We start from the raw sequence: 27,387 nt of genomic DNA, 5'->3' as shown, positions 1-27,387 counted from the left end.
CTGAGAACCCTCCAGGGTTTTCAGTAGTCTCCATATCAAAAAAGGAAAAAATGCAAACCAGCAGCTCATTGAATATAGACACATCATGTTCACATAATAAACTGCAGATAGTGTGACATTTACTTTTAATGCCTACATTTGATTTAATGCCTGTATACCACATGATTTAAGCCTATCATTGCTTGTCCATTCCTATAACAAATTGCCCCACTTTTAGTACCTTCCCACAATGCTGAAGCTCTAAAACACTGCTCCCAAAGACCATGGGGAACACTCCGGTGTATAATCGTGCCAGGAAAGGCAATTTATCAGATGATATTGCCTCTGTGTAGAGTGTGGGTCCCTAAGCTCCTCCCTAGCAAGAACTATTGGGTTTGGACCAGCGGCAGAAAGTGGGGGAGGTCTCCTAACTGATCTGTGGTCTGCCACAATCAATCTTAGAGAGATCCCAGTGCTTCAATGGACACGGCTACACAGGGCCTAATGAAGGCCTCACGCGGCGCGCTGTCTGCTGCAACACAACATGTTTATCTCTGTCAGAGTGTGCTAGGTTAAAGATTAGAGGGTGGATGGATAACTTGGCTTATGGTAGGCATGTTTTCATCTGCTGGTTTTCTCACTTTCTTTACACCCTACCAGATAATATATATTTATTTCTGTTCCTTTTTTAATCTATTCTACGATATATTGTGTAATGCCCTGCTTTTGAGTGCAAAATATTTTAAATAGATTAGGGAATTGTTCCTTTCCTTCCACAGGAAGCCATGATGTATTCTTGTTTGACTGTGAACTTTTGACATAGCCATAATGACTAATTGCTCTCCAGCCAGCATCTTCTTGTCATTCAAAACATGTGTTACATAACTGATGCAGCATCTGCCCAAGATGACCTCTTCTGCCACTGCCATTGTCTCTCTTTTGTCACAGTTATCAGCTATATTTGGAGAATGGTTTAATATGAATATTGCTTCTGTGCATCAGCTAATAGGCCTAATAGAAATACAATACATACATTATAAGGTTTTAGCATATTGGCATTTTTATTGTGTCCCTCCTTATTAGTCTCATGTTTCATAACAATCTACAGTTTCCCATTGACTTTTAATTTCTGATACCCAAAGAAAATGGTGTTTCATTCTCTGAGTAGCCCAATTACATGTTATCGTGTGGTCAAGTTATTCAATTTTTACACCAGAACACATACAGTATAATGATCTGTCTGGCTGGTATTGTGGAAAACAAGAAAAAATAGCTTTGGGGTGGATTAGGGTAATGTGCTGTAAAATTACTAAATTTTGAAATTTGCAGCTCAAGAGCTAGGGGTGTTTAGGCAGAACCCGTTACTGCGTCATACCAGAGAGTCACATCAAATATGCAGGAAGCCTGCCCAGTGCTACTCTGAGTACATATGTAACTTCTGTAGTCGGAGTCTACATTGCAGCCGGATGATGAGCAAAGCAGGACACTGGAAATGTTGTTGGTTGTTCAGCAGCTAAAAAGTCTTTACAGCCTTCTAGAGGATGGAAATTTACATCAGGAATGCCTGAAATTCATTTTTGGAGACAATTTTCCCTCTGTTACTGGTTGTTGTGTGTGTGTTCTGCACAGTTTACAGCCGACTGTCCGCTTAACGAGACTTGGTACGCAGGATTTTCAACTTTTTGATCTTCAATCTTTTGGTGAAGTTTTAAAACATTGTTTCTTTCTGTTACTCAGCTAAAGGAATATATTTGTGCTAAAGCTAAGCTGATGACCTCTGGTTAAGTTCGAAAAAGTTACTTTTACTTTGTTAGGAAACTTAGACACGATCTTATCTTTCGAAATATCCTTTTGAAATCTCAACTGTGTAAAATCAGGTTCTTCCCCTTCCCATTCAGGATCAAGACTCTGATTCACAGACTATTATATACATTCTTACATGTCCAGCTGCAGCCATTACTCCAGGCAAAGACAGGACTGAGGAAATTTGCATTATTCATTGGGTCGTATTCTGATTGGTTGGGAGTGAAGATGGGGGCCACATCTCCAGCCAATCAGAGTAGGTGGTATCAATAATGCTGATTTTATGTAAATAGCTTATGAAACAGCCTGCTGGAGCAGGAAAGATGGATTTAGAGAAATCTAAACAACTTTTGGTGATTAAAATGGCACAGACATGTTTAAAATAGACCAAGTATTCATAAAAATAAGTAAAAATACCAAAATACCAGATCTTTAAGGAATAGAAAGACACAAAATCAATCACATCTAATTAGAGAAAAGTTTCTCAGATGGGAATCACTGCTATATTTGTTATCAAAATATAATGGCAGATATCTATTTGTGGGTCCTTGATATGTAAAAGTTTAGTGAGTCTGCACTGTGTAAAAAATCCCATGGGATTGGTGCTAACTGAAAAGTGTCAACGGATGACATCCCCTCTGTGTGAGTATAAACAGCTGTGGGAGAATCGTCTAAGTGGTTTGCTGTAAGATGTCAGCTTTGTTCAAGAAAAGTAGGTTGACTTGTAAATGGTGATAGCACTGTGATGGGCAGATAGCTGTGGAGTTTCAGGAGCAGGATTAAGAAAACAATGATTAGAGTCATACAAGTCTCTCTTTAAAAAAGCAATAGAAAAGATAAAGTAAATATTAAGGTGCATTTCACACCAAACACAAAGCAGTTTCTTGACTACAGTGAGTACTAAAGATTTGTATAAGGATGGGACTGACTTGAATTATCAAGCTAGTGAAATTATTGTTTTAGTTACAATAACCCATATGGAAAATTTAGTTTTTCATTACATATATATAAATACGTGATTGGTAAGGACATGGCCTCACAAACAATGCAAAAGTTACAATGTAAGAAATACAAGATGGCATAGACGTGTACTGAACATTATCAGCTGCAGGATAAATAAATCTGCTTATTAGGCATGTCAAATTCACACGCTTGCATACATTTATAGCTTAATTTACGTTAATTTATTAAATAAAATAATTTACCCTCATCAAGGATGATAAAAAGAGTAGTAATTACAAAAAAAGAAGTGACGTCTCCTTTGTGGACTTGGAGATTGCTTAATAGCCTTGTGTTAATGTCTGCTTGGTTCCTGTCACCTTCTAATTGGTTTATAGTGCTGACGGTTGCTAGTTACATACAGTACAGTTCCTCGCTAATGTTCAGCTGTCAGTGGTCGTTAGAATGGGTTCTGTACAAAATCCCAGCAGTGCAATGTCAGGATTTATTTTCTCCAACTTACTGCACATAGCTCTCTAAGGTATACTCTCTCTTTTCTTTCGTATTTTGCCAGATTTGTTTAATCATTCGAAGCTCTTTAGTGTAATTAAATTACAGTGCGTTTTTCCCTTTTAGAATAACCTTCTCTTATCTGCAAGCAACAAGTAAATATTCCTTAGAGTTTTCCTATGTGCAAGTAACCTACAAGTCTTTTCAAGTCTCTTTGCTTAACTTGATCTGACCTCTTTGGTTCTAGGGCTAGGTTTAATTTTTCCTTTAAAGTACTTCTATCCTTTCTGCAGCCAGGGCCTCATTATCTTCACCTATAACAGATAAACAGACAGAGGAGTGAAGTACGAACATTTTTAAACCCCTTAGATCCTTGACCACACTGTCCAAGCCTATTAGATCACTGTGACACATGGAAATGAGGTCATGTATTCTCTGTGGGGCAATCCTTATCCATATTTCTGGGATTTCTGCTTAGAGAGAGTGGAAGACAGAGAAAGAATGAGAGAGAGAGAGCGAAATGGGGAGTAAGTCCCAGAGAGGATCATTAAAATGTGAAAAACCCTGACCAATTGGTCCTTTCAGCCCTTTGCATCATGACAAATGTTCTGAATACATAGATCTGAGACAAGCCCATTGTTCCTTTCAAAAAGATGATAAATCTAAAACTTTGTTCGCCGATCACTAGGACATTGTGCTACAAATAGCCTTTGAATGTAATGTATTACATTATAATTTGTATGAATAAAACAATAATTAGCTTAAGGAAGAGCATGTAACAATGGTTGAACTGCTGTCACCTCTGACTTTGATGCCTCGGGCTATTTTTGTCATGCTACTGTTACTTCTACTGCAGGAGAACTGTACAAATATACAGGTCTGTATGATAGCTAACGATTTGATTCTTTCACCTCTTGAGCCATTAAAACAACATTTCTTAAAACCTACATTATCTTGTAGTTGACATAGCATGAAGATACTTTGAGGAAAGAAAGGTTTCCTGAGAATTTAAGAAGGCTACCCCACCGGTTTGAGAAGACAGTTTGATTGAAGGGGCCTATAGTTCTGTGCCATAAAGAAGAAAAAAGTGATTTCATGTAGTCAGTCAACCTTGTGACTACAGTATATCTTGAGCTTTAAATAATGTTTTGATTTGTCTACTGTATCTGTGTCTACTGTATCTGTGCCATGTCTTTTAGAAGAGTAAAGTAGTAGGCAATAGATACAAACATGCCATGTAATAAATGTTATTAACCAGAGAATTTCATACTAGTATAATGTCTACAGACAAAAAAGCAATAGAGCTGTGCTATATGATGATATATATCATGTGACGATAGAAAAAATGTTCATCGTTTCATATAATGTTCTATCGTTCATTTTGTTGGGACACAAATCACACTCTTTAGGGCAATATTTTTCATCATTTGGACTCTGTCCATCTTTTATGCAGATAACATTGATAATTTACTCTTCTTGGCTTTTTATTCCCAAAACTTGTATAGATAGATGGATAGCTAGATAGAGCTTTATTGTCATTGTTCAAGACAACGAAAATGCCTCTAAGTGCACAGCACATGTAACAAAATAAAATAAAGTAATAAAAGGACAGATAGAACAGATTCAAAAACATTAAAAACATTAGACTTTTAAATAAAATACATAAAGCGCAAAGTATATTAAAGTACTGGGCTTGCTCCAGTTATTGCACACTGGGGGGTGAGGGGATAGGGGAAGAAGCAGCATTATTTAGTAGTGCCATAGCCCTGGGACAGAAACTGTTTTTCTTCCTGGAAGTCTGAGCTGCAATGTTTTTGTATCTCCTGCCAGACAGCAAGAGGTTGAACAGGTGGTTGCTTGGGTGGGATGGATCTTTAATGATATTGTGAGCCTGCCGCAGGCATCATGAGGTGTAGATTGAGCCCAAGTCCGGTAGATGGGTCCCAATGATATCCTGTGCTGTCGTCACTATCTGCTGGACAGATTTTCTGTCAGCCTGATTGCAGTTGGCATACCAAACTGCCATGTAGTGTGTCAGTATGCTCTCAACAGCACTGCAGTAAAAGTTCATAAGCAGTTTTTGGGGTAGACTAGTTCTCTTTCATGTCCTCAGATAGTCGAGGCATTGCAGGGCTGTCCCTACTATCACGGAGGAGGTGTTGGTTTATTGCACTTACAGTAACATAACAAGTTTAATTGTTGTCAACTCTCCAACTCTCCTCTGCTGCGCTGCATACACACAGAGGGCGCAGACCCCCCGACACTAAGAAAGAGCAGCGAAGAGGAGAGAAGCAGCGAGCTTCCAATGACCATAAATGACAGCAAAACGCAGTAGAGACTGTATTTATTTATGTTATTTACCAAATTTATGTGCACTCGTTTAATTTCAGCTGAGTGTGAGAGTCTCTGCTGTGTTTTGCTGCCATTTATGGTCGCACTCTCCTCTGCTCTCTAAGGTTCACTGTGGGCGGGGCTGAGCCCTCCGTGTGTGTGCTGCACACACAGGAGAGACAGCGAACCAGGTGAAGTACTCGAGTTGACAACAACTACACTCATTACATTACTGTAAGTGCAATAAAAGCCAAGAGGAGCAATTTAATTATTTATTCACTGAATTAAAATGCGCTATATCGGGATAAGTGTCATTATCGGGATATGAAATGACCTATATCGGGATATGAGATTTTGGTCATATCACCCAGCTCTACGACGAACAAAAGACCAGGGTCTGATACAACACTGACACCAACCAAAGACATTTAGAGAGCAATGATTTAGACAGAATTACTGGAATAATGATGATGTTGGCTCATCACTTTTATCAATTATTAATTTCATACAAATGTTGACACCTTCTAAACTGTTGGATCTAAAAAAGAACATATTACTGAGCATATCTAGTATTATGACATCTGGGCTTGTCCCAGCTGAAATGTGATGAGTGATGTGTCATTTTTGTTGTGGATATGTGGCATGTTTGATCATAAAATGCATTCATAATAGATATGTGACAATGTCTCCCCCTCTATGACACACTGAGTAATGCTATATGCCTTTGCTTCTTGATGTTCTGCATGATCATTTATTCATGACATGGAAGCATGAATAAGCATAGTTTGAGATGAGTCAAAGAAGTTAAACACTTGATCCAATACACACATTGTTAGAGTGATATTTTTAAAAAACACAAAGTAAGAATCAAATAACTCATTACACAATGTGAGGAAGAAAGACTGACCCTCATCCTTAAAGACGATTTTCTCCAATAACCTTAAACACATACTGTACTGAGAATCTACTCAGTCCAGTATTGGTACCAACGTACCAATTACAATTTTAGCATTTTACACCATGTCTACTCTTAAGTACAGAACACAGTGACCATCTCCGTTGATGGAGCCTCAGCAGGAAAATAAAAGCCTTGAGGCCGCCTTAATACTCTACAAACAACTTTTTTATTGCTTTTTTATGACTCTACAGAGTGGTGGATGTGTTTCACAAATGATTGAAATGTCTATAAATATTAGGAGGGCAGCAGAAGCAGAGAGGTCTCCTTTCTAAGATGTCCACAGACCGTGCCTGTGCTATGTCAAGCAAGTCCACTCTTTGTTAAATTCACCAAAATCTGTGGCCATTTATTCTTTAATTAAAAAGGCGAACCCAAAGAGGCTTGCCCTTCCACTTGCATTAAAAGCTTTTGATTATGCAGTCAGTCATGTTTAATTCACAGCATATTTCAGTGTCAAAAGATACATTGCACAGTCATGAAATATTAAGAAGGCCCCTGGAGGCAAAGATCGCAAGCTTGCTCTCTCAAAAAGATCAAAAAAAATGAGATAACACACCAGCGCATATCCAGGGCAGCGGTGTATCTTCTTGATCCTTTTATCTCATACTGCAACGCAACAACATATTCCATCGACAGAGCATGACCAGCATGGATGTGAAAGGAATTGATGCTCACAAAATAATGGTCATGCAGGCACATGCACTCACAAACACACATGCACATACAATGTCTGTTATTGTTGAACTATTGGCAGTTTTTACACTGTTAAAGCTACCTCAGACATACAAATCATGTCCACTTCTTGCTACAACAGCTGCTCTTTTGGTTCAAATTAAAGAGGACCTATTATGCTCATTTCAGCTCTAAATATTTATTTTTGGACTCCACTAGAGTAGCTCTACATGATTCAAAGTTCAAAAAACTCCTTATTTATCTTATACTGGCCTTTTATGCAACGCCTCAATATACACAGTTTCACTTACACTCCGTTTTAGCTCCTGTCTCTTTAAGGCCCCCCTCCCAATGAGCCCACTCTGTTCTGATTGGCCAGCTTTACGTATTAGAGTTGTGTACTGTACCATCATTGCAAACCAAACATTTCCTACTCTACTGCTTCAAATTAAAAGCTTTTAAATGACTAACTAGTGGGTTAGGGTTAGGGACTTTTATTGTGAAGAATTTACAGGAAGTAAAAACCTGTTCCTCACTGGCTTAGCGGAGCTTCGTTAGCAGCGCTAAAAACCGGTCGAAACAACAACATATGGAGCTATTTGGGGCTATGTGTTCAGCGGATCAGTTAGAAATGATGCAGGGAGGACTAGTGTAAGCAGAAACAGCTACAGTGAGATGTTTTATGAAGAGCTGCAGACAACTAGCACACCTCCAACGGGTAAACTACTTATTTTACTTTGCTGTGCTGTGTAATGGCATCATGGCTTGGCGTAACTACTCTCGGAGCAGAGCAGCAAACTCACGATGTCCGAGCAGATGTCCATATAAAGAAATCCGTCACGTCAGCTCGGGCCAAAAGTAGAAAAAACCGTTGGAAACTTAGCATTCAGAGCAGTCTGAAAGTGCTGCTTGTTGCTCACAGGGATTACTGCTACATACGTTTACCTCGTTATTTGACACGTCGGCCACTTTTAACATGAATATCCAACATTGTGACATTCTGTCTGAAAATAAGGAAAACCATAATACATCCCCTTTAAAGGCAAAATAAATGTAATGACTGACAATTTCTTTTGTAAAAACAGAAGTTGGTGTGTTCGCTCTGGAGTAAGGGGAGGCGGAGTGCTCTGCTGTGTTGTTATTAACGATACGTCTCCAGCAAAGAAGAGCAGCCTCTCTGCTACACCGTTAGCTCTGGGGGAAGCCGTCATTGTGTAGGACGCTGAATGGGCGCAGGGCTTTTGAGGTGAAACAGTCTGTTCAGTTATTTTCTTCACATCAGAGTTGGTTTAAGTTGTTTTAAGTGCTGCAGTGTGTGTTGGTCAGCCAGTCTCATTTGTTACTGCTGACGATCACTGCTCTGCTCCACTAACTTTAGTCTCTGGATGACGGCATATGAAGTATTCACAATATACTTCACATTTGTCTCACAAAAGGTAATTATTTAGTTGCCCAAACGTTTGCCTTTCTTTAAGATGAACTACAAGATAACTATAGCCTGTGCGCGCTGTAGACTGTCCGAGTTCCATCTTTTCATTCCATCAACATAACATTATTAATTAACATTTAGAATATCGATTTTTGACATTTGTGAATCAATTCAGAATCATAGAAAATAAGACTCACAATTCTCATATGAATCGATTTTTAGCCCACCCCTAGTGCTTTAGTGCCCTAGTGCAGAAGAAATCAAGGCTGCATTGTTCCTACAAAGTTATGTAACTGACCATGAGCGCCCAGTCTAACTCGGATAGACAGAGTGCCTTAAATGTTGTAGAAATTGTAGCTAGGGGCATGTCTGCAGATGAGGCAGAGGTAATGGGTAAACAGAAATGATTCCATGTTGGTCTTGTAGACACAGTTATTGTAAATACTGTCAAAAAACTGCATAGTTATCTGTACGCAGTTTTTTTAAAGTCCAGTTGCTAAAACTTTGTCATTGATAAGATACAGCAGTCATTGTTTTTGAGCCTTTCTCCTTTAATGAGCTTTATGAAACATGTAACAATGACTATGTTGTCCATGTAATGTTTTAAAATGACTAAAAGTGTTTTTACTCCACTACAGCATATGGAGTAAATCATTTTCAGTAGCTAACTGGTAAAGTCACTGTCAACATATATGATTTCAAAGTAAAGGTCTACCACTGCCTCCAGGTAAAACTGTATTCATTGGGATTGGGAAGCATATGCATCAACAGTAGCTTGCACATCAACGTTAGGTCACCACAGTATATTAACAGGTAGGAGGTAAATGTGACAATTAATATTGATATGGATTTCAGTCACACCACCCAGCCCAACAGGAGTTCAAAATCCCTTCCAATATTAAATAAAAGGCAGCACATTTCATTTTCACAAGGTTAATCAATACTTTCCTGATTAAACTCACTCTCCTCAAGAATCACATAATGACATGTCTCATGTGTTTTGGTTGATGGCATGAAAATAATTATTGAAACCGCCAGTGGTGCATCACTCAAGGGAATAATCTGCTGTGGTTAAACTGTTTAAATTCATGAGGTGGTCAAAGAAACGACTTTTGTATTACAGCTAAGTAATTTCACCATTGCTACTTTATCCATTTTACGTCGTGTAATCCCCAGGGTTGATTAATTCAAAAGATAGCTCTTTGGCAAAAGCCAATATCCACATGCTCTGCTCTTTTCACGGAGACAAACCGATCTAAAAGCTCACTTCCTAGAAATCTCTTCTGTGTGAAATTGTTTTCAAACCAGACTGTGTAAATTGACGGTTTGTAAAGTGGAATTTTGGAAGGTTTACAGCACAGATTATACCTAAACCTCTAACATGGTTGAGATGTTAATATAAGAAGAAGTGGGCAAAGTCAACTATAGCCAAACAGGACATTAAAATACTGAAAGAAAGTGACACCTGATTAACTTTGTCATATCTCCTGGTTTAGTCTCACTCTTATTCTAAACTGCAGATTTTAGAAAACAGCATGACTTTATTGTGGTAGAGACTAGGCTTTCCAAAGGTTGCTCTGAAGGTCAGTAAAGCTTTTCATAAGGCTGTTATTTTTTGGTCGTTCCTCTCTAAGCTGAATGTTGTGGGAATATTTATATTCATCTACGCATTCCTAAACATAATAGAATATTTATGAAAGCTATTTTCACCAGCCTGAATAGGAATGACATTGGCCTTACCAACATCTATCTATAGGGGAAGCAAGACCCCAATGGGAGTTACCATATATATGTGTGTTTGTGACTGAGATGGAGGTCAGGGTAGATCACACACAATTCTGCCTGTGATTTGCTGAACTGCTAAGTTAAGAAGGTAAACCAGCAGTGTTCGTTCATGATTACAAGTTGAGATCAAATTCAATAGAAGAAGAACCTTTCTACTTCAGAGACATCTAGATTTCAATAGTCCAAATTCATTGCAAGGGTCTTCCAATTTCAAATAATCCATTATTTTCAAAAAGGTAGTGGGTGTTAAACGGTTAATATTGGTTGCTAATACTGAGATAAGCATCCAACACTGTCCATCCCACTGAGAATCAACAGCGTAGACTGAAATTCTATGCAGCTTTCAACTCATTTTGGATCTGGTTAGGCCTCCCAGCTCTTAGCAAATCCCCCATGAAGGTCAAAGACACACTTGCTACTCAGCAGGAGAGTTGAATATCTGGTCAAACACCTACTAAGCCAAATATAGAAATATATATTTTCAGGAGTTAGCATTTAAAAACTAGGATTAAAGACAAGTGAGTATTATACTGGGATTTGACAGGTTAGGGTTATAACAAGGAATAATGTGTTTCAAAATGCCTGTGTAATGCTGAACTGCCTAAAACACATGCAAGATATCTGGTTTACTAACAAAGACACAGGGTTTGATCTGGTATCCAAAGCCTTGCCTCTTCATATGTAGCTATGCTATGAAATCACCAAGAAGCGAATTTTTGCCAGTCTGATAACCTTTGACCAGAGATGTTCTGAATGGGAATAAATGGAGATAGTATGGAAATAGAAGTCAAACAGTCTCACTGGGACATTTCCCCTAATCCCTAAATTCCATCATGGAACACCCTTCAAACAATTTACATAAGCAAAGTCCAAGTCTTGGTCTAAGCTCTTTCAGCTCATGCTCTACACTTATCCTCTAAAGTCGTCCACTTTGGGCTAAAGTCATCCGGCATATATACAGAGACAAAACAGCTCCTGATCCTGGACTCAGAGGGGCTGAGGCTATTCTATCTGACCCGGCCTTGTAGAGTCTGCTGATTGTTCCAGCGGCTTTAAGTAAGCATGGCATTGGCCCCTGGGAGGTGACACACACAGTCTTCCTCAAAGGCTACAAACAGGTGAGGAGACTTTATTTGGCTCTGGCCAGAGGGTGTCTGTCTGCTGACACGTAAGCTGCCGCGTAAGGACTCACGCACAAGCGCGCATACAAACTCTCGCCGACTCCTGAATCTGCATGCACATACGCACTCTCTGTGCTCTTTCTCTGTCTGTCTCCCACATGCACACGCAAGCACATGCACACCTGGAATGAGTCAGGGCTGAAGAGGAGCAAGAGGTAGTTGGGAAGGACAAACTTTCCCTCAGGTGTCTGACTGTCATGGCAGCAAATGGGCAGCTCAAAACAAAAGACTTGCACCTCTCACATTAAATCTCATCAGGCTGTTTCATCCTAAAGCCGAACAACAAATGAGACTTTGTTGTTTTGAACAATGATATGTCTAAGGGGGGGACTTAACATACATAATTCAAGCATTGTAAAACTAAATCGTACATTTTTAATAGCATTATTTTCATACTGGATGATGTGTGTTTAAATCCAGATACAGACTGCTGACTCTAAGAGCAATGGTGTCCTAAAGCTTCCAGAAAAGCACTTGTGGCACACAAAGGGAGTGTTTTCTTATGTTATCCTCTCCCCCTGTTGAGATTTCCTTGAGCATGCACTTATGCACAGCTCCAGTGAATGTACTCTATGCCCAGACAAGTGAGAAGCTCTCACTTGTGAATGAGTGAAACTATGTATATTTAAAGTAGGTCACTGCTAAAAGGAGCGAGCATGTGAAATCAGATATTTTGGAAGGGTTGAATAAAAAGTTCCAGTGTCTCTTAAAGAAATATTCATTTGAAAATATTTTATCCGCAAACAATGTCTGTATGTTTGAAAAACACTGCATCTGGTTAGGTTAAAAAAAAAATCTGTAGCGCTCACCTGTCACTGTGAAGATATGAAGCTAATATATATATATTAAAATGGTTAAATTGGATCTGTTGACATATTTCAGTTATGTGTGACAGCAGAGTTTCAGCCCTAGCTACAGTATGTCTTCTAAATCTTTTTTAGGACTGCCTGTTGTCATTATTTACAGTGTTAATAAAGCTTTTCTAATGACCTAGTTGACTGCAGCTCCTCAGCTGTGTGTAATCCATCAAAGAGTGATGGATTAGGAAAACACATACAAGCATACATCTACACCAAAGCACAGATGCTATAATGCAAAAAAAAAATGTAAGAAGCAATACTAAGATTAATAATTCAGTCTTTCAATGACAGTACACATGACATGTTACAGTATATCTCACACCCACTATTATTAACATACACACATTTGAACACATGCCACATGCACATACACACACACGCACACAGTGCTTCCCAGCATGATCTAATCTTAAATTGCCTGTCAACTCCAACATCAGCTGTTGGAGGGTTGCTTTTCCAAACTGTCATCATTGTGCAACATGGAAGAGAGCGGTATGCCTCTACCAATTATGATAAATGTGTACATTTATGTATGAAATATGATCAGTTACATGGATTGTACCCATCTGAAAATCTCTTGAGCATGTGCCATCAGTCATTCTTATACTCCATCATACCCTCGCTTGTGAACAAGACTTTGAAATACAATTTGCTCCCAAGCTGGTGGAGGAACACCACTGCAGAATACAAAGGCCTCAGATAAGGAGGATCACATGGAGGTGACGCTCTTTGCCTTGTTTTTTGGGAAAAACTCTAACACACCAGAGCTGAGCTGGACATGCACAGTACCTCTAACCCCATGTGAGTCCATAAAAGAAGAGAAGTTCAAGCTCTGTCCAGGAGTTTGATTCCAGAGGTGTTCTTGCTATAAAGCTCAACTCTATGTACTTGCCTGCAAGCTTCCCTTCCAGGCCTGAATTTAAGAGGGGCCCCAGTATCCCTAGGTTGCTCTTTCCTGAAGTATCAGTTCCATAGAGACCTTTAAATTCTTAGACGGGTCCCCACGGGGGATCCAATTTACCTGAGGAGACTCTACTGGGGTCTGTTTCCCCTGAAAACACAGCTCCCAGGGTGACAGTGGCATGCAGACCTCTCAACAACAACCAAAAGTACAACTCAGATTTCAAAATCAAGTTAAATTACTATTTAAAATCAGCATTAAGATTTCTCATTTGCTTTTGTTCTGGTTGCAAACTTGATGTGTCCAAGGTGAGCTGTTCTCTTCTCTTCCAGCTACTGGTGGCTAGTGGGGCCAAATAATGGTGATGATGGTCAGTACATCAGTCCACTAGTCAGTCTCTCAGTGTTTCCACACATCCAGCACAATAATTAACTTATCAGACTGCTTTATAGTTTAGATATTCAGGGTCCCCTGAGGATAATAGCTAATTATCTTCATCAACCTTCTCAACTTTCATCTAGAGCCCCTATCAGGTCAAATCTTCCCTGATCAGATTTCAAAATTTAATGGGTTGTTTGCAATGAGGAGATTAAGGAGATTTTCAGTGAAACCCATAACTTTTTGGGGTGGGTAGTTAAGATAAGTTAAGGTTAAGCATGTGGTTAATAAACTGCAATGAACCAAAAGTGTTTAGCTAAGCAGCAGTGACCTGACAAAAGTCACACAGTCACGCACATGCATATATATACACACATGACACACGCACACACACACATACACACAAAATCCTAGCTGGCTCAATGAAAATGCTGATCAGGCACACTTGCCAGAATCTGATCAATGCACCTTAGAACTAATGGAAAAGGGCTCTTGATAGGAATCTAATGGGCTCACTTAAGCAATTTATACTTAAACATGCTATTACATGCTGTTCCTGTAAAAGCGGCACTTTACCAGGAGACAGCACTTACTATGGATTCCTGTTCCTACTCCCACACAGCCCAACAGATCTTTCCTTAACTCGGTCAAAGGGGAAGTGGCTCAGATAACCTTTCCATAGACAAATTGAAATCTGCAGCCATCTATCATATCTTTAATCCTAAATGTAGATTATAATTTTTATCCTCAATTATTCACAGAAATTGAATCCACTAGAAGTTGTCAACATCCAAATGTTAAAGAAAGGCTCACATCACATGACTGCATACCACTTGTGTTTTTCTCATGCCTAAAGTAGCATGAATTATAACTTTGCTTTCACTTTGGAAAATGTAAGGCTGCTGCAGTGACCTACAAGCTACTAGATTTCATCCTGGAAAACAACTACTGAATCAATCAAGCTCACCAGATTGAACTTGGACCAATCAGTCAACTACTGGGAGCAAGTCACATGATGATGTGACACAGTGTCCTCAAAACTGATGAACATTTTAATCTAGGCATTTTAGACTGAAGCATTTCACTCTAAATGAAGCATGACTGTGTAGCTGCATGGCCTATTTCTCGCTCAAGAATAAAGCACACTCTCTATAAAGTTAAGGAGCACTCAATTTCCTGAAATTATTGCAGCATGGAGGCTTATAATATACAAGGTGATTGAGAGATTTATGCATTTCTCCACTATGAAATTGTATGATCTGTAATACCAACACTACAAACAAGATCATATACATATCTCCTCTCTCCACAAACTGTCTTGTTATCCACAAAGTTTTGGTGAGGATGAAACCTCATTAAAAGGACAAGAGTTGCATGAGACAGCACAGAGGAGCTTTCTAAAAGCCTGCCTTTGAAGTTCAAGCTGAAGTGCAGAGTAACACACACACACAGGCGCGCGCGCACACACACACACACACACAGCCTTTAAAATCGTTTGCATAGGGGTATACGCTCATGCTCAAACATACACAAGACAAGCTGCAAATGTGCCAAAGACAGAGCAGAATGCCACACAGCAACAGCTAAATAAATGCTGCTGTCTGAGTATCGTGAGACAGGCTCAGTTCCTAAGACAAAAGTGGACTGGGAAAAAAAAAAGAAGGGAGGGACATGCAGAGAGAGAAAAAGGAGGCAAAGGAAGCTGACAGCCTGGAATAAATGACTCGACTTCAAAACCCCTCACATCTTCCATATCCCTGCAGACTCTTCACCAACCCACCCACCCAACCAAACAACCAACCAATGGAACAAAAGCATTGTGCTTCTCGGAGAGAGGCTGTTCATTAACAGCTTGGTTGTGTGTTTGTGGCACTCTCCACTTCAAAGCCTCATCGGATTCCTCCCACCATCACTGAGAGAGAAAATAAGCCTTTGTCAAAAGAGAAAGACAGCCACGCATCATCCACAAGTTACAATTTCATGTAACAAGCCAACAGCTCATGCAAATCCTTAAACCCAGACAGACTTTGCAATGAAGTGCTGACTCAAGAAGGAAGAGTCAGTTGGTGGAAAACACCAGACTTATTTGTGGTATCCAACAGATAATGCAAAAAACAGGAGCAGTCGAATGGATTATTAAATTAATCCCCAAAAACTACACCAGACTGAGTGGTATTTCAATTTGAGTCAATACTACTGTAAGTCAGTAAAAACTAACTTGTCTTTCTTCCTAAAAATCAGACAAATTATACGATAAAAAGAGAAGAAGAAAAGAGTTGTAAGCATAATAAAGGAAACAAGACAGACAGAAAAAGAAAGACTAGTAGATACGGTAGATGGATAGATGGATAGATGGACAGGCAGAGAGACAGACAGATGATTAATCAGGACCATACTTCCAACATCTGCTCATCTTGACTTACCAAGACGTTTCCTTTGACATTGAGAGGATAAACACCACCCCCTGCTGGTGATTGTTCTGGCCAGGTGTTAAAGGGAGCTATTACAGTCCATTGGAGACAGGCTGGATGCTGTGCAGCCGAAATGACCAGTCACACTTGAGGAGAATGACAACTTCATTTGTCATCTGGAGAGAAAGAGTGATGATCATCCCTCCTCACCTATGATTCAGTCTTCATTAGCCTGAGTCGGTCTGCATATGGGGAAAAGGCAGAAAAAGAAGGGGGGAAAAAAAAACTTATTTGAAAGGTGATGCATGCAACAAGTAAATGTGACATACTTAAAAGTGAAGGCTATGTGGCAGCTGCCTGAGAAGATGTACTACCATGGGAAGTGAATAAAGGCCTGCGGAGGTCTGCCCTGTCAAACAGAATCCAGCAAGCAGGGATTTGGTGGTTGTTGTATTTAAGGTTACTCCAATGTCAAATAATTACATAGTTAAGCCAAATGACACACATTTACAAAGACATACATGAGCAATTCTGTGTTACCATGCAAAACGATTTTGACGGTGTGTACATATTTTTAGTGAAGATTAAGCCCTGTTTGTTTAAAATAAATTCTGATCGAGGATTATCTTCACAGGGGAGGACAAAGGGGCGTCATGCAGTTCATTTTTTTGAGGGGACAAAGTCTCACAATGCATATGTCAATATTCACACTAAGCCAAATAGTTACCAGTAATCATCTTGCTGTGATCAAACTGTCCTCCTATCAGTAACTATACTAGAATTATAATTGAATGACTCTTATTAACACTACATTGCATTAAATAGCAATAACGTATCGAACAAGAAAATGTTAGCAAAAAGGCTTTAAACTCAGGGGTAATGTTAGCTAGTTAGCTAGCTAGTGCCACTGATTATTTTAAGAAAACTCACAAATATGTGACGACTGTTTTTACTTACGCTATTATCTCTTGACTCTTTGTAATTAAAAGAATAGTGAGAAGAATTTCAGTGACGCTAATTTGTTTTGGCAAAAGCAACAATTCAGCTGCTAATACTAGCTAAATTCAAGCTAACACTAATGTTGGTAAGCATTACTTGTGGGTTAACGTTAGTTAAAACCATTGGTGTTACAGTCACTTTGAATATGGAAATTCTGAAGCTATAAATAATTTACAAACTCACTCAAGTCATACAGTTTGATGGCATGAGCTGAGATTGGTTATTCATACCTCACACTGCGGTTAACCCAACCGCAATTATACAGGACTTCCATAATGGCACCATGGACATACCCATAACCTCAAACCTGCGCAGCTTTACGAGCTCTGCTGCTTCTGCATAGTGTTTCTGCTTAAAAAGAGAGGGAAGGTGGGGGGATACTTTCCGCTTGGACGCACCCTTATCCAAACCACTGAGTGAAGTGCACTCAAGTCATTGAACAACCAAATTTGACAGAAACCATCTGTTTTTCACCCATAGTACCCATAGTTTAGTTTAGTTTATTTGCACATATATATATAAAATATAAAAAAGTTGTTGAACATTGTGCAGGAGAGGTTAGAAGCCAAACATGGCTCCCCTCCCCTCTATATAAATATCAATAGTAATAATTTAAAAAAGCAATTATACAAAACTGATTGTGGTGCATTATACATCTTTACTAATTAGAGTCCTTTTCAGATGTTTTTTTTAATAATGGCAATGTAGATGTTGGCTGTGTTAAATGAAGTATATTGTTCCAAAGAGATGGTCCCATAATGCAGATATCTGTATATGAATTGTAAAATCATCTTAAAACATCTGCTTGAACAAGCATATCTGGAGCAGATATAATCAAATTTTGTTACATTTTTGATTTGTAAATCATTACAACCACTCAACTTCATTAAGGCAATCATTTCCATTCAAATACAAGAGGAGAAATTATACGGTGAGTGTGTGAGTAGTGTGTGTGTGTGTGTGTGTGTGTGTGTGTGTGTGTGTGTGTGTGTTTGTGTCTTATCCATCCCACAATTTGCATCTGTCAGGTGTGTAAATCTTTTTTTTTTAGGTGTCTTACAGCATATTTTCTATATCAATGACAGACAAGCTTTGGGAATATGGTTTTAGCTAATTGGGTGTTTTGAAAAGATGAAGATGAAAGGAGAACGGAAGGGATTTCTGATGACATGCGGATTCACTGAAGAGAGAGGGGATGTGTATTGTCTCAAAAATAGAGCCTTAAGCTGCATGCTTGCTGTGTAGACAAAATGGATTTCCTGTCAGGAATCATTCTTTTTCAGATCTATACTGCTTACCTCCATTAGTGTTTACTTATGCAATAAATATGGAAGGGATTACATTCACCTCCGTTAGCAGTTCTCAAAGTTAAAAAAGACACATGCAGGTCTGAATTTGAGAGCTCGATCTAAATTGAATAGGAGGCACTTTTACAGCTTGAACTAACTTATGACTACATGAGTTATTTCTGATGGCATAACATACATTGTTTCCTGGAGCGATATGTGGATAGATGAAGCTTTGCCTCATACTAGTGAAAGGCTGGATAGATGGATGGCATGCAAGGCATGTTCCAAAGTTTTGTCAGAAAGGTTTGTTGTGGGGTCATTAATCTAAATCATATTTGAAATTCAGCCCTTTGTCATCCTTACATTACAGTTAGGCTATACTCTATATAACACATTTTTAAAAAATCATTAAAAAAGATGCATGAACATAAATTCTGAAATATAAATAGTTTTTTTTACTTTATACAAATTGAGTATTGTATTATGGTTAGGGTTGCACTACAGCAACTAAAACTTGAATTTGGTTATGTTTAAAACACTAAATGGAACCTTTGGCGCTTTCTTGCAAACAAATACATTTATCCATATTCACTGTTGCTCATTTAGGGCTATCAATGCATTGAATGTATTAGGTTCCTCATAAAAAAAAAACTGCATTGCTGATTTTAAAAATATTTTAACTATTTTAACTTAACTATTTTAACTTTTAACTTCACTGCCTTTGCAGGCACATTGCTAAGCTCTTTTGCATGATACCACCACTAACAGTCAATCAGTGGAATAGCATGAAGCATGCCTGTGCATTTGTGTTCTTGTGCATTTGCACAATACAAACAAAACATGGTTACCTACATGTAAAAACATCACTCCATAGAGTGTTACAATTTAACAATTTGGTTGACAGTCTCATATGTTTGCAGTAACAAACGAGAACATTTAAGAAGAAGTTGCAGTAATATTACAGACAATTGTATTCAAGAAATCTTCAGGCAAAATTCCTAATTTGTAACCACAATGAAACGTTCCATTGGTTACTATATTAATGCCACAGTATGCATGGGCTTCATCAACTGCAATACACCACATATTGTCTGAGGCTATACACTTGATGGCAGGATTTTATGTCTTTACATGACCATGTAAAGTCTCCTCCACTATCTTATAGGTAACCCCACATTTTGCAAGCACCCCCTCTGGTGTGGAGTCTCATTAAACAGACCACAAAGTTGCACTGTGTGTACTAATACAAAGTTTTCTGTTTGTCAATGCTATATCTCACGATAGTTATTAAACTGCTTCCTGCTTTGAGGATAGTCTTTATTTGCAACATCAAAGCTGTTACAGAAATAAGAACACAATTACCTTTCCTACCCATATGTTTTCTGCCTTTGTCAGAAAGTGGACTGTAACTGTATGAATAAGCTGAGAGGTATTATTTGTCTGAATGGTTTTGATACAAAGACACTTATCCTCTCAAGGATTTCCCTGTCAACTCAGCATAATCCAGCACTGAACTTTTAAATGCATTATGAACCCCACAAGCCCATTGAATTATAATCTGTCAGGTTGTCAGGTAAGGGTAAAATAAATAAGTTGATGAGATGTGCAGTGATGATTCTGCACATTATTGAATAAATCTAGGGGAACAGAGGAATATTTACATCTGAACACGTTTTCTTTAGTGACAAACAACCAGACAAAAGTCCTATTTTTTCTGCCCAATCACATTAACCAGTTTAAAGTGCTGCTTTCATGTGCATAGATAATGAGGGAGGATGCAAACTTAGTATTTTTCTTTATAACAAGAATATCCATGCATGGCAATGAAGAGTTCAGACCAGCATGATGTAGGAATAATAGTATTGTCCATAAGAAGCAAAGAATTTTTTTTTTTTTTTAAAGGTCGCTTGTAGTTGAAAATAATGTCACTGCTGCTAAGGGTGTGAATGACAATTTGTCATAATCATCCTTTTTATATGACAGCAGAATTGTTGAATGCACTACCTGGTGAGACCCAGATATTTTTTGCAGGAGTGGGTGAACTAAAGAAAAGCTTAAACAGTCTCTGTCCATGTTGCTCTATTTCTTCTGGAGGCTGAAGTGGATCAATGAGTTACTGCAGGGTTAATGGTTCATTTCCCAGCTCCTCCCAAAAGCATGTGTGGTTAAGCAAATTGTGGCAGAGAAAGACATTGAACCCCAAACTGCTTCAGATGACCAGGTAACCACCTTTGATGCAACATTCAGCCATTAGTGTATCAACATTCATGTGAGGAAGGCAGTCAAAAATATGCGTGCAGGTCAGAAGTACTGGAAAGGTTAATTGTCTGCATGATAAAATACTGACACATTTATTCTTTTTGTTTAAAAGATCATTGAAAATATGAGCCATGCCAAGATGATCCTCACATCTCTCCAGATGGTTTCACAATCTTGCTCCAGGATGTTGTGTGTCAGTCACCTGAAAAATGAACATGTACGCCTTTCTAATGAATCCAGCGATGTTTGTTATTCCATTGTAGATTTCAAAAGTTAATTCTGAACTCAGATTTAATGGAGTCAGCTAAAAAAAAAAAAAAGTAAAAAGTTTCTTTTTTTCCTCTGAATGTTAAGAATTGCTCAGGGGAAGAATTTGTTTATAGTTGAGAAATGACTTAGAATGCATTTAATGAGCAAGAAAATAGATATTTCTCAGAGAGAAAATCTCAAGTTATGGGATGTGCTGTGTGGCCATATATTGTATACATTATGTCTAAGAGTATGAGATTATATCCTTTCTGTTTATTGTGAGTGTATTACTCCAATATTCATTTGTGTATGTATAACAGAAGACACAGCTTTATTAAATGCACACATTTTCCATCTGCAAATAATTTGTTACGGCTACTGCCATTACTTTGGTTGTGAGTCTTCACTTAAAAAATGTACATCGAACAAGAGGTGCAATTACCTTCACTGTTCCAGAGTTATTCATGTTGAAACTGCACATGGGCAAAGAGATTTGTTGCCCTACTGTAAACTCCCCCTATGCTCATTACTTGAAACCTCTGATCTCCTCTGCAAGTTAGGAAGGCAGCTGAAAGGGCAGAGTGGATAAATAATGAATGGAGCCTGTGGTGAAGATTAGCGCTCACCATCAAATGGACCCGCCCTACAATTAGGATGATTGAAAAGGGATACATTTTCAATACAGTGATCATTTCAATTTTAAACCTATTATTTTTGTTTCCAGTGAAACTACTATGTAGATATGTTTGTTAAGTAAATGCAAATCACAAGAAACTTTTTCACTTTTTTTATGTATTTTGGGTCACATGTTGGCTACTTTGATTGAGCACTCTTTGTGTTTAATCCCTCAGTTATACTGCACACAATTCATGACAGGGAACAGATCAAAGGTTGACAGTGATGAGGATGATGATTCATCTTACCTCCTTGTGACCTTTTTAATATTGCACTTTAATTGAAGGACTTTAAAACATACACAAAGGGGTTGACATCTTTGTTCTAGCCCAAGAAGAAATAAACTTAAAGAAAGCAAAGACAAAAGGACCAGGGATGAATACTGGCTTAGATTTCAGACATTGAGTGAAAGATGTTTTTTAGATCAAGGGCTTGAATACGCATTTTGGTTTATTCCATTGACGAACACCCTACAATCTGACAATAGTGATCTAAAATTCATTCTATTCTTTCAATCTTTCAAGGGGTGTCTTTTAAACAACTATGGGGTAGCAAGTCTTTTCATGCTTTATTTCAACGGTTTGAAAAAGCTTTTCTGGCCTGCTCATCAAAGTTAGGTATGTTAATTAAAAAAATGCAATTTGGTGGTTGTGTCTGTCTACAGAGCCTTGTAATTATTACATCATTACCAGCACTGTGATAATTGTGACAGTGTGTCAGCATGACATTCTCCTCTTCACCTGTGAGTTGTTTTCTTATCATTTTTGCATATTCTTCCTCTTCATCTTTTTCTTTAAAAGAAGTTTCTGTAGAAGAAGAGTGACACAGATCTGGCTCATGTGACAGCATGCATGACTGCCGTTGCTTCCATGTAGCAAGGACCGTTATGAGGCTCCTCATCAGACGATAATGAATGGGGCAATTAGCAGTGATTATTAACTGCTTTGTGAGGCTTCCCTTTGCCAATTTATCATGCGAGCATGTTCAATTTATCAGGCCCCCTCAAGACATATGATGATGACAGGCAGCCACATACTGTAGAAAACAGAATATATATGTCATTGTGAATAATATATACAGTTTGTAGATATGTCATTGTAGAATATGATGTGTAGGCCAGGACATCTTTGCAGCACAACAATATTTAAGTTAAAATAGTATTTTGACACACATTTCACCTTTAACAAATATTGTGCCCCCTGTGATTTGAAAATTGCAATAGGCCATATTGGGATTTCGATAAAAATTTCGATTAATTGTTCAGCCCTATTGTCTATGTCCTCCCTGTGGCACTTGGCACTGAGCGAAGGATGATTGCAAGGGTGCTCAGTCCTTGTCTGTCTATTACAGTATATGGCCAGGAGCGAGGACATTGTTTGTCTCCCAACACTTAAAGATAAGAGAAGGGTACAGAATAACAAGTAAACAGAAAACATGACAAAAAGATAATCCTGTAGCCAATTTCATCTGCCAAATGAGCCATGTTGATGAGGAAGTATACTGTCATACCATCCAATGAAGTATGCTATTGATTCAGTCATACCTTACTCATCCACTGCATGCACGGTTCATTATGTTACTCAAACACTCTATGAAGGCTTCATTATGTCCCTCTAGCCCTTGTATAATTCATGTTGAGTGTTTGCTTCTGCAGACCCCATGAGTGTCAAGGTTGTTTTCATTCAAGCTGTGACCCAGAAGGGCTGGCTGTTGTTTTGGAGAGGCTGTTGTGTTTGGTCAGGCTGGGAGGTGGAAAACAGATAAAAGACCCGCAAGTCGACTGGATGCATCCACAGAATGACTGATTACTGTCCTTCTTATGCTGTGTCTGGCCTCTTTGTAGAGTACCGCATCTCCTCCGTCAAAATCAGCTTTCATACTCTCATTTGATATTAGTTATGGTGACCAGAGGGGGAGCAAAGGGGTTGTGGGAGGCAATTTTGAGAGTTTGATGTAACCAGCGCAAATCCAGATTAAGGCAAGCGGTGGTGGTAATGATACAGGCTTGGCAATCTATCAAGCGTTGGTGCCTGGCAGAGACACATCAGACTAATCACTCTTGAAACTGTCCCTCATCGGAGCATTGGCAATATCCTGCACGACACATCGACCGCATTTAATGCCTCCCCAAGAACTTTCAACCTGACACTTCTTATTTAAAATGTCAAAGCATTCCCTACATTAGCAGGATACTGTTCATAAAGGAAATCGATTCTTGGCATCACAAAGTTCTGATCTTCACCGCTAAACAATGAGTTGGGTGCTGAGCCAAGCCATGGAGGACCACATGCTCAGACTTGCTGAACTTTTCTAGGGTAAAGTACTGGCTAAAACATGAGTGTAGTGAAGTAATTTAGCACATACAAGTTCATGTGGTTATAGCATGATTTTGACTTCTTTATTAGGTCAATGCTTTCAGTGATCCAGGACACCTGGTGTAGCAGGGAGTGAATTCAGGCTGGGATCTAATGCATTAGCTGAAGTTTTTGCTCAGTGAAACTGCAGATTGACTTAGCAGGTAGTGATTCACTCTCTTGCTCAAGGACAGGTCAGCAAGACATAACTTGAGCTTTGTTGAGCAGCTTGCAGAAATAGAAATTCTGCTACCTCAATAAACCATAGCGTGCACTTTCATGTCAAGCAAATGCATTCTTAATAGCCAACAGCTGAATGTTAGCCAAACGAGAGAAATATGGAGAAAGCCAACTAAGCTCAGTGGACCAGGCTTTAAATCCTTAAACTCAATCCTTGGATATACACGCGATCCTTAGAATTTTCATACCTCACGTACAAGTTTGTGACCGCATTAAAAAGGTTGAGAATCTATGTTTGCATTTGTCATGTAGGAAAAGCCTTCATCATTCATCTGACCATAATTCTCACCATCTCAGACGCAGTCAATGGTTTTAATGTCTAATTTAACCTACTACTCCCTATTTTCACCATTCTGCTATAATAATTCATCCCCAACATCAGGTATTGAGTGATTCACTACACTGTACATCCTAGATTGCTGCTTGGCAAATCTAGTATGTAATTACCATTTTGTTTGAGTGATGGTGTGGTTTTAGTTCAACTTAAACAGATGTACCCTTATGGATAGTTCTTATTTAAATGTATATTACAGCTTGTATGTGTTTTATTATTAATAATAACATGTTGGCAGTACTTGAAAAAAGACACAGAGGGAGGAAATGATGAACATGACAGAGGCAGTAGGAAAAAGAGAGAGATATAGGGCGAGAAGGTTTGTGAGCTGGTAGAAGTAATCAATTTTTCACAATATCAAAGCCTCACACAGGCATGAAATAGATATCAAACTGTTTCGAGATGTCCATGGTGAGGGGAACAAAAGGGTATAACTGCTAAAAAAAAAATCACTCTCAGCTTGGATTGCAAGATATGCTGGTGCATTCCATACTAGACACACTTGACCTCGATTATTTCCCTTGACTTCCTCTAACACACATTGGTGCAAAGTTGAAGTGCAGTTTGGATATAGCACCCCTGTTCAACATTTTCCTTCTCTTGGCTTTGGGGTGACGCTTTATCAATTCTCTCTGCACAGAAAATATGATCAAAATGAACCAGTGTCTGCTGCAGTCACATTACCAAGTCATCTGAAAGAACGCCGTTTCAGTGCTGATCAGTTTTGACAGAATGTATTTTGGGAAATCAATTTTACAGCATCTTATCCAAAAATCAATTGATATTAGTGCATATGTGTCAATCAAAGGGAGGGACACTCAAATTTGCATGTGAAAGCGCATTAAACCAATTGTTTAACAGCCTTAACATTAACTTTAAAAAGTTTCAAAAGTTCTTAACAGTCAGTTAAAGGAAGTAGCAATAGATTTTAGTTCTCTGACATGATAAAACTTTTTATGAAGGTATGAGAACTTTTCTTTGTACTTGAGCATAAGTCCAAATCTCATTTACATTTTCCTTGATCCACTTCAAAGGGGGCTTTTACTTTGATGAGTCTTAAGGAGTTAAAGTTCTTAAAGTTTAATGTGATCATTCGATTCTGACTTTTGCTTTAGCAGGCATGGAAACGTATTAATAATGCATCTCAAAAGCATCACCCTTATTGCGTCTGTGAGGAATTTGCATATATATTGGATTATCATTAGATTATCATCACAGCAGCCATCACAGCATTCCTAATTCATGAGTAAAGCGTTATAAAGTTTGCTGTGAATCTCATGACACCAGTTAAAGGGTATTAGTTAACTTGTGGTGCAGTTAATGACAGTATAAAAGACAAATTCTGTTTAATTCACCTCAGTTTAAATGTCAAGGCATTGTGTTGTACTCTTTACATTTATGAATGTAATATTAAAGTCTTATGACAAGAACATGTGCTTAAAGGATTGGTTGAGATTTATCTATCCTAACACAATATCTGCATGCCTATATAGTACATTGGAAGAGATATTAGTCGCTGTAATCATTCTTCCTGGTGTTAAGTGATCACTTCCTAGTGTGATGCACTATGGGGGGGTAAAATCCACAGTTCTGATTTTGTGCAAAAATGCTTCCTAAAGTTTGCTGAAGCTAATAAAGGGTGAGACTTCAGCAGCCTATGTAAACTGAATCAAGCAGATATTTACAAGATTACAATCTACATTCTGGAAACACACAGATGGAAACCTGACTAAACAAAAAGACTGGAGCGACAAACGGGAGAGTCTGAAAGTAAGACAAGTTTTAAACTCTGTCCAAATCTGTAGTGTCACACACAAACATGAACAAACACACTTCACAAACACAAAGTCAGAGGATGGCATTAGCTGCATTGGCCAGTCAGTGTTGAATAAACACAGACTGCAAAAATTCTCCAGTTGTCATATTTATGTGCAGGGAAAATTAATTTTGTCTGAGCAGTAAGTCAGTTCCTAAAAACCTTCAAGCAACTACTGGGGTATATTCCTCCACTGCAGCTTGCCAACATAGTTTTACAAGTGCAGTGAAGATGTAGGTCTGTTGTTGCCTGTCTTGAACCCCTGTAATAAAATCTACTGTGGACATTTTTGGAATAAATGCCTATATAGTAAAAGGGGATTGGTACTGCCTTAAAGAAAACCCTGCAGAGAGTGTAAAGGAGAGAAAAAGAGACAGTATAAACTTGCAAAAAAAAAGAGAAAAGAAAAAAGAAAGACAACTGGGTGTCCCGGAACATCCTAATCCTGAGAGATTATGGCTCAGCATTTACTTGGCTGAGGTCACAGTTCAGCCCAAGTTGAACTCTGAATTAACTCCTTTCATCAGGAAGTGAGTCATTCAACCAAACCCTGAGCCCAGTTTTTCAAACACATTTCAGCAGTACTGTAACATAAGCATTGCTCTAATGTGGGTTAGTAAGCAAAAATATTTGAAGTGCTAATTAAACATTTGAGGAGTGGGCCTTGGGTGATACTGGCCTCTATGTGTGAAAATGAATATCCCTAACTTGTCTGTTGATCCAAACCTTCTGACTACCTGTTGCTCACTTGAATTGACATGAAAATTAGCAGCATTTGTTTTTATTAAGGACAAAACCAGTGGGTGATAAACATTTACATTGGGTGTGTAATTGGGTTCATTATGTTGGGTCATCTTTTGTTGCATGGAAGAATTAGGTTCACAGTTCTGCCCTGCAACAATGTTTTAGGGTGGGTTTTTTGTTTTTACACTACAAGGACTCAAAAGTTGGTGATTTTTCTAAAGCATGAAGTTACATGGGCTCTATTTTAGATTTCGTCTGTAAATTCAGCTTTGATCTGCATACGCTCTATAC

At 38.5% G+C, this 27,387-nt stretch overlaps 1 long non-coding RNA gene across 5 annotated transcripts in view; it reads right to left on the bottom strand.

The window, feature by feature from the left end:
• Window positions 1–17,488, bottom strand: part of LOC122995719 — a 73,927-nt gene extending 56,439 nt beyond the window's left edge. For 2 of the 5 annotated variants that reach the window (XR_006406847.1, XR_006406850.1), the window contains exons 1-2: window positions 17,367–17,488; window positions 16,150–16,379 (exon numbers count right to left, since the gene is read on the bottom strand). This is a non-coding gene — a long non-coding RNA (uncharacterized LOC122995719). Of the gene's footprint in view, window positions 1–16,149; window positions 16,380–17,094; window positions 17,259–17,319 lie in introns of those variants that run through there. The other 3 variants (XR_006406851.1, XR_006406849.1, XR_006406848.1) reach the window with 3 other exon arrangements.
• Between the last annotated feature and the right edge of the window lie 9,899 nt (window positions 17,489–27,387).

Source organism: Thunnus albacares, chromosome 13, assembly GCF_914725855.1.
Source record: "Thunnus albacares chromosome 13, fThuAlb1.1, whole genome shotgun sequence".
NCBI lineage: Eukaryota > Metazoa > Chordata > Actinopteri > Scombriformes > Scombridae > Thunnus > Thunnus albacares.
The sequence above is the reverse complement of the archived record's forward strand: the minus strand, read 5'-3'. Positions and strand labels throughout refer to the sequence as shown.